At 42.1% G+C, this 6,368-nt stretch overlaps 1 non-coding gene across 1 annotated transcript; it reads left to right on the forward strand.

Annotated features, from left to right (window-relative positions):
* Positions 1-5,797: 5,797 nt before the first annotated feature.
* On the forward strand, positions 5,798-5,905 carry LOC130942459 (small nucleolar RNA R71). Its single transcript, XR_009071029.1, has one exon. It is a non-coding gene; the product is annotated as a small nucleolar RNA R71 (small nucleolar RNA).
* The last annotated feature ends 463 nt before the right edge of the window (positions 5,906-6,368 follow it).

Consider the following 6,368-nt stretch of genomic DNA (forward strand, 5'->3'; position numbering starts at 1 on the left):
TAATGCACGCACTCTGTCACAGTACTGCCAATCACCGGTTTGGTTCCCTCCCCTACCGGAATAGAATTACTCTTTTGCGTCTGTCACTAACGCCCAGTAGGTTACAGGTTTGAAGCACGTCACAGTCATTCAGTCATTGAATCCTACTCAGAATACCACAGACAAGGTTTAGACCTTCCGGATTCTCTTGAATGCCGCCATCAGGTCCTGCCTATACCACGAAGATTCCGATTAAAGAATCCAAGAGATATTCACTAAGCCTCAGATGCTTGTAGAACAAGAATGGTTGTCAGTCACCTTGTTCATGGGTGAGAATGGTGATGGGCGTCAATCATCACCTTCATCATGTTGAAGAACAAGTGATATCTTGGATAAAGAACAAGCGGAATTGAATAGAAGAACGATAGTAATTGCATTAATACTCGAGGTACAGCAGAGCTCCACACCTTAATCTATGGTGTGTAGAAACTCCACCGTTGAAAATACATAAGCATAAGGTCTAGGCATGGCCAAATGGCCAGCCTCCCATTGATCTAAGAACTAGATGTCCAAAGATGATCTAGAGATCTAAAAGTGATCAAAAGATTTTTTATACAATAGTAAAAGGTCCTACTTATAAGAAACTAGTAGCCTCGGGTGTACAGAAATGAGTAAATGACATAAAAATCCTCTTCCGGGCCCACTTGGTGTGTGCTTGGGCTGAGCAATGAAGCAATTTCGTGTAGAGACTCTTCTTGGAGTTAAACGCCAGCTTTGGTGCCAGTTTGGGCGTTTAACTCCCATTTGGGTGCCAGTTCCAGCGTTTAACGCTGGGATTCCTTGAGGTGACTTTGAACGCCGGTTTGGGCCATCAAATCTTGGGCAAAGTATGGACTATTATATATTGCTGGAAAGCCCAGGATGTCTACTTTCCAACGCCGTTGAGAGCGCGCCAATTGGGCTTCTGTAGCTCCAGAAAATCCGCTTCGAATGCAGGGAGGTCAGAATCCAACAGCATCTGCAGTCCTTTTTGGTCTCAGGATCAGATTTTTGCTCAGGTCCCTCAATTTCAGCCAGAAAATACCTGAAATCACAGAAAAACACACAAACTCATAGTAAAGTCTAGAAAAGTGAATTTTAATTAAAAACTAATAAAAATATACTAAAAACTAACTATATCATATCAAAAACATACTAAAAACAATGCCAAAAAGTATACAAATTATCCGCTCATCACAACACCAAACTTAAATTGTTGCTTGTCCTCAAGCAACTGAAAATCAAATAAGATAAAAAGAGGAGAATATGCAGTATTAATCAGATGAGCGGGGCTTTTAACTTTTTGCCTCCGAACAGTTTTGGCATCTCACTCTATCCTTTGAAATCCAGAATGGTTGGCTTCTTTAGGAACTTAGAATCCAGATAGTGTTAATGATTCTCTTAGTAAAGTATGATGATTCTTGAACATAGCTATTTATTGAGTCTTGGCTGTGGCCCAAAGCACTCTGTCTTCCAGTATTACCACCGGATACATACATGCCACAGACACATAATTGGGTGAACCTTTTCAGATTGTGACTCAGCTTTGCTAAAGTCCCCAATTAGAGGTGTCCAGGGTTCTTAAGCACACTCTTATTGCCTTGGATCACAACTTTATTCTTTTCTTTTTTTTTTCTTTCTTCTTCTTTTTTTTTTCGGTTTTTTTTTTTTTCGCTTGCTTACTTCCCTTTTTTTTTGTATTCACTGCTTTTTCTTGCTTCAAGAATCATTTTATTGATTTTTCAGATCCTCAGTAACATGTCTCCTTTTTCATCATTCTTTCAAGAGCCAACATTCATGAACCACAAATTCAAAAGACATATGCACTGTTTAAGCATACATTCAAAGAACAAAAATATTGCCACCACATCAAAATAATTAAACTATTATAAAATTCAAAATTCATGCAATTCTTTCTTTTATCAATCAGGCACGTTTTTATTGAAGAAAGGTGATGGATTCATAGGACATTCATAACTTTAAGGCATAGACACTAAGACACTAATGATCATAAGACACAAACATGGATAAACATAAGCATTAAAATTCGAAAAACAGAAGAACAATAACAAGGAAATCAAAGAACGGGTCCACCTTAGTGATGGCGGCTCTTTCTTGCTCTTGAAGATCCTATGGAGTGCTTGAGCTCCTCAATGTCTCTTCCTTGTCTTTGTTGCTCCTCCCTCATGATTCTTTGATCTTCTCTAATTTCATGAAGGATGATGGAGTGTTCTTGATGCTCCACCCTCAGTTGTCCCATGTTGGAACTTAGTTCTCCTAGGGAGGTGTTTAGTTGCTCCCAATAGTTTTGTGGAGGAAAATTCATCCCTTGAGGAATCTCAGGGATCTCATGATGAGTGAGATCTCTTGTGTACTCCATCCTTTTCTTGGTGATGGGCTTGTCCTCATCAATGGGAATGTCTCCCTCTATGTCAACTCCAACTGAATAACAGAGGTGACAAATGAGATGAGGAAAGGCTAACCTTGCCAAGGTGGAGGTCTTGTCCGCCACCTTATAGAGTTCTTGGGCTATAACCTCATGAACCTCTATTTCTTCTCCAATCATGATACTATGGATCATGATGGCCCGGTCTATGGTAACTTCGGACCGGTTGCTAGTGGGGATGATTGAGCGTTGTATGAACTCTAACCATCCTCTAGCCACGGGCTTGAGGTCATGCCTTCTCAATTGGACCGGCTTTCCTCTTGAATCTTGCTTCCATTGTGCGCCCTCTTCACATATGACTGTGAGGACTTGGTCCAACCTTTGATCAAAGTTGACCCTTCTAGTGTAAGGATGCTCATCTCCTTGCATCATAGGCAAGTTGAACGCCACCCTCACACTCTCCGGACTAAAATCCAAGTATTTCCCCTGAACCATAGTGAGATAATTCTTTGGATTCGGGTTCACACTTTGGTCATGGTTCTTTGTGATCCATGCATTGGCATAGAACTCTTGAACCATCAAGATTCCGACTTGTTGAATGGGGTTGGTAAGAACTTCCCAACCTCTTCTTCGGATCTCATGGCGGATCTCCGGATATTCACCCTTTTTGAGTGAAAAGGGGACCTCGGAGATCACCTTCTTCAAGGCCACAACTTCATAGAAGTGGTCTTGATGCACCCTTGAGAGGAATCTATCCATCTCCCATGACTCGGAGGTGGAAGCTTTTGCCTTCCCTTTCCTCTTTTTAGAGGTTTCTCCGGCCTTGGATGCCATAAATGGTTATGGAAAAACAAAAAGCAACGCTTTTACCACACCAAACTTAAAATGTTTGCTCGTCCTCGAGCAAAAGAAGAAAGAAGAGAGTAGAAGAAGAAGAAATGAGGAAGAGGGAGATGGTGGTGTATTCGGCCAAGAAGGGGAAGAAAGGGTGTTTAGGTTGTGTGAAAATGAAGAGTTGAAGAAGGGTATTTATAGGAGAGAGTGGGGTAAAGGTTCGGCCATTATGGGTGGGTTTGGGAGGGAAAGTGGTTTGAATTTGAAGGGTGAGGTTGGTGGGGTTTTATGAAGGATGGATGTGAGTGGTGAAGAGAAAGATGGGATTTGATAGGTGAGAGGTTTTTGGGGAAGAGGTGTTGAGGTGATTGGTGAATGGGGGAAGAAGAGAGAGAGTGATGGTAGGGTCCTGTGGGGTCCACAGATCCTGTAGTGTCAAGGAAAAGTCATCCCTGCACCAAATGTTGCTCAAAATCACGTTTTGAGCCATTTCTGGCGTTAAACGCCGGGCTGGTGCCCATTCCTGGCGTTTAACGCCAGGTTCTTGCCCTTTACTGGCGTTTAACGCCAGTCTGGTGCCCCTTTCTGGCGTTAAACGCCCAGAATGGTGCCAGACTGGGCGTTAAACGCCCAACAGCTAGCATTACTGGCGTTTGAACGCCAGTTTCTTCTCCTCCAGGGTGTGCTGTTTTTCTTCCTATTTTTCATTCTGTTTTTGCTTTTTTTTATTGTTTTTGTGACTTCTTATGATCATCAACCTACAAAAAAGATAAAATAACAAAAGAAAATAATTAATTATAAAACATTGGGTTGCCTCCCAACAAGCGCTTCTTTAATGTCATTAGCTTGACAGAGGACTCTCATGGAGCCTCAGAAATGCTCAGAACCGTGTTGAAACCTCCCAACACCAAACTTAGAGTTTGAATGTGGGGTTTCAACACCAAACTTAGAGTTTGGTTGTAGCCTCCCAACACCAAACTTAGAGTTTGACTGTGGGGGCTCTGCTTGGCTCTGTCTTGAGAGAAGCTCTTCATGCTTCCTCTCCATGATGATAGAGGGATGTCCTTGGGCCTTAAACACCAAGGATTGTCCATTCACTTGAATGATCAACTCTCCTCTATCAACATCAATCACATCCTTTGCTGTGGCTAGGAAGGGTCTGCCAAGGATGATGGATTCATCCATGCACTTCCCAGTCTCTAGGACTATGAAATCAGTAGGGATGTAATGGTCTTCTATCTTCACCAAAACATTCTCTACAAGTCCATGAGCTTGTTTTCTTGAGTTGTCTGCCATTTCTAATGAGATTCTTGCAGCTTGCACCTCTAAGATCCCTAATTTCTCCATTACAGAGAGGGGCATGAGGTTTACACTTGACCCTAAGTCACACAAGGCCTTCTTGAAGGTCATGGTGCCTATGGTACAAGGTATAGAAAACTTCCCAGGATCCTGCCTCTTTTGAGGCAGTTTTTGCCTAGACAAGTCATCCAGTTCTTTGGTGAGCAAGGGATGTTCATCCTCCCAAGTCTCATTTCTAAATAACTTGTCATTTAGTTTCATGATTGCTCCAAGGTATTTAGCAACTTGCTCTTCAGTAACATACTCATCCTTTTCAGAGGAAGAATACTCATCAGAGCTCATGAATGGCAGAAGTAAGTCCAATGGAATCTCTATGGTCTCATTTTGAGCCTCAGATTCCCATTGTTCCTCATTGAGGAACTCAGAGGAGATTGGTACACGCCCACTGAGGTCTTCCTCAGTGGCGTCCTCCTCCTCTCTTTCCTCTCCATATTCGGCCATGTCTATGGCTTTGCACTCTCCTTTTGGATTTTCTTCTGTATTACTTGGGAGAGTGCTAGGAGGGAGTTCAGTAACTTTCTTGCTCAGCTGACCCACTTGTCCTTCCAAATTTCTGATGGAGGACCTTGTTTCATTCATGAAACTTTGAGTGGTCTTTATTAGATCAGAGACCATGGTTGCTAAGTCAGAAGTATTCTGCTTAGAACTCTCTGTCTGTTGCTGAGAAGATGATGGAAAAGGCTTGCTATTGCTAAACCTGTTTCTTCCACCATTATTGTTATTGAAACCTTGTTGAGGCCTCTCTTGATTCTTCCATGAGAGATTTGGGTGATTTCTCCATGAAGAATTATAGGTGTTTCCATAGGGTTCTCCTAGGTAATTCACCTCTTCCATGGAAGGGTTCTCAGGATCATAAGCTTCTTCCTCAGATGAAGCATCCTTAGTACTGTTTGGTGCATTTTGCATTCCAGACAGACTCTGAGAAATCAAATTGACTTGTTGAGTCAATATCTTGTTCTGAGCCAATATGGCATTCAGAGTGTCAATCTCAAGAACTCCTTTCTTCTGACTAGTCCCATTGTTCACAGGATTCCTTTCAGAAGTGTACATGAATTGGTTATTTGCAACCATTTCAATCAATTCTTGAGCTTCTGCAGGCGTCTTCTTCAGATGAAGAGATCCTCCAGCAGAGCTATCCAAGGACATCTTAGATAGTTCAGAGAGACCATCATAGAAAATACCTATGATGCTCCATTCAGAAAGCATGTCTGAAGGACATCTTCTGATTAATTGTTTGTATCTTTCCCAAGCTTCATAGAGGGATTCTCCATCCTTCTGTCTGAAGGTTTGGACTTCCACTCTAAGCTTACTCCATCTTTGTGGTGGAAAGAACTTTGCCAAGAAGGCATTGACTAGCTTTTCCCAAGAGTCCAGGCTTTCCTTAGGTTGAGAATCCAACCATATTCTAGCTCTGTCTCTTACAGCAAAAGGGAATTGCATCAGTCTGTAGACCTCAGGGTTAACCCCATTAGTCTTGACTGTGTCACAGATTTGCAAGAATTCAGCTAAAAACTGATGAGGATCTTCCATTGGAAGTCCATGGAACTTGCAATTCTGTTGCATTAGAGAAACTAATTGAGGCTTAAGCTCAAAGTTGTTTGCTCCAATGGCAGGGATAGAGATGCTTCTCCCATAAAAATCAGGAGTAGGTGCAGTAAAGTCACCCAGCACTTTCCTTGCATTGTTTGCATTATTGTTGTTTTCGGCTGCCATGTCTTCTTCTTCTTTGAAGAATTCGGTCAGGTCCTCTAAAGAGAGTTGTGCTTTGGCT

Source organism: Arachis stenosperma, chromosome 7 (assembly GCF_014773155.1).
Source record: "Arachis stenosperma cultivar V10309 chromosome 7, arast.V10309.gnm1.PFL2, whole genome shotgun sequence".
Classification (NCBI taxonomy): domain Eukaryota; kingdom Viridiplantae; phylum Streptophyta; class Magnoliopsida; order Fabales; family Fabaceae; genus Arachis; species Arachis stenosperma.